The sequence below is a fragment of the Formica exsecta genome, unplaced genomic scaffold, assembly GCF_003651465.1.
Source record: "Formica exsecta isolate Colony F162 unplaced genomic scaffold, ASM365146v1 scaffold120, whole genome shotgun sequence".
In the NCBI taxonomy this organism is placed as follows: domain Eukaryota; kingdom Metazoa; phylum Arthropoda; class Insecta; order Hymenoptera; family Formicidae; genus Formica; species Formica exsecta.
The window spans coordinates 1,541,626-1,543,654 of NW_021848537.1; positions in this window are offsets into that span (position 1 = coordinate 1,541,626).

Consider the following 2,029-nt stretch of genomic DNA (forward strand, 5'->3'; position numbering starts at 1 on the left):
AAAAAAAAAAAAAGAAGAAGAAACGAGCGAACCGCGCGTGAAGTCCGTCTCTCGGCTGGAACGTCGGCGTTTTTATCCACTTATCGTGCGCCTCAGAATTCGTGTGCGTTAAGCGATGATAAAATTAAAGTGGAGCGCGGAATAGACCGCCATGACCTACTTTCCGCTATCGACACCCGATAAAGATATTAATAAATCCCGTTCCCCCGCGGAGCCACGTGATACATTCGATGAGGGAGCCGGGGTGGAGGGAGGGGGGGATAAGAAGGCGACGCATCCTAGACATCGGTGATTCTAATAATTATGCTAGATTCAACGCCGATAAGATAATCGCGAGTGATTGTCTCGTCGCGATATTCGTCTTATCGTGAGACCTCGACGATAGTCACGGTAAATCGCGTCGTGAGTGAAAGCACCACCGCTTGCCTGAGATCTCGCAAAAGCGCATTCCATCATCCACTTTTTCACGGTAACGACGCCACTTTCCCCTCATTTTCGCGATCCCCTTTTTCCTTCCCGTAGATCGACCCTACCTCTAATCGCCTATCCAGCAACGAGTTTCCCAAGATCGACTCTCGCGATGATATCGATGGAAATTTAATTGAAAAATAATTCATCGAATTTACATATAGTTACGAGACTCGATTACATAATCTTTCAATTCGATTCTCTCGAAAAGAGATTTCTTGCCATCAATTTAGATCGACTGGACCTACTTTACGGGGCTACATCGTTTCAAAATAACTCACCCGATATCTAACGGTTTAAAATTAAACGAAGAATTTTCGTCCCGACTCGGTCTCTGACGTATTAATAATAAGGATTAAAAGAATTCTCAAAATAAGAGAAAAGTATAAATACAATATATTACATTGGCTAAATTAAATATAGATAAAATTATATACACAATAGTCTGATTGAAAGGAATGTTGAACGATAAAGAAATCAATATATAAATAACTGTTATCAATTTACGTAAAGGCGATAAATCTCAATTACATACACGCTGTAGTAAACGTATATAATAAGATGATTTTCCGACAAAATGAATTACTTGCTATTATCTTACCGTTATTTTGTGGCATAATTTTCTATTGCAAAAATTACATCGGAACAAATCTTTAATTATACATTCCCATGCGGATCATTGCACATTTCCTGAATAAAGCAATAAAGACGATTGATTAAAACTTGTGAAAAAATTTCACGACGAGATCGAGAGAAAACGAAAATTGTCGGTTACGTAATTTAAAATGCACAAAGATTTGCGCGTGCCAGATAAATATAATAACGTCATTAAAACGTCCAGCGATGCAACGCCGAGATTTCGCGGATCTTACACTATCATTTTATAAATATACATGTATAATATCGTGGCAATGACAGTTATACATATCGGTGATATTGTTATGCGTCTTTACGATCACGATATATCTCGCGGCCGCTGCTTTCCCGCCTTTCCTATACTTGACAACTATGTAATGAGCGCGCGTTTCATCTCTGCAAATTCGTCATTGAATCATCCACTCTCGCGTGTATGACTCATCCTTTCCGCCGTTAATTGGTCGAAAAGGCGGACAGGATATACGCACGTATATATCCACGTCCTAATCTCACTGGTACATCGCCGAGGAATTACACATGGCGCATTTCGAGAGATCGAATAATCGCGTTCGACATTACGTGCCACGTAACACTTGCAAGGTAACGAGGATGATTCTTTCGCGGCTCGAAAATACAGGCCACACGATTAGAAAGGCCCAACGCGACGACGATCGCCGTATCGCCGTAGTCGTGAAATTATATTATGAAAGAAACGGAGTTATACTGTTTCACGATGTGCGCTCCCTGGCACAGTCTAGTTTAAGTAAAGTAGGCCTCATCGCGTGCCGCCTAGTATGGTGGCACTTGACCTCGATACCTCTCTCTCGCTACCGGGTCTCTTTCACCACTGACACAACGACCGCCGTCGTCCTTTCTTATTTTTTTTTTTTTTTTTTTCAAGGTAGCATCCCGCCCATTAATTCGC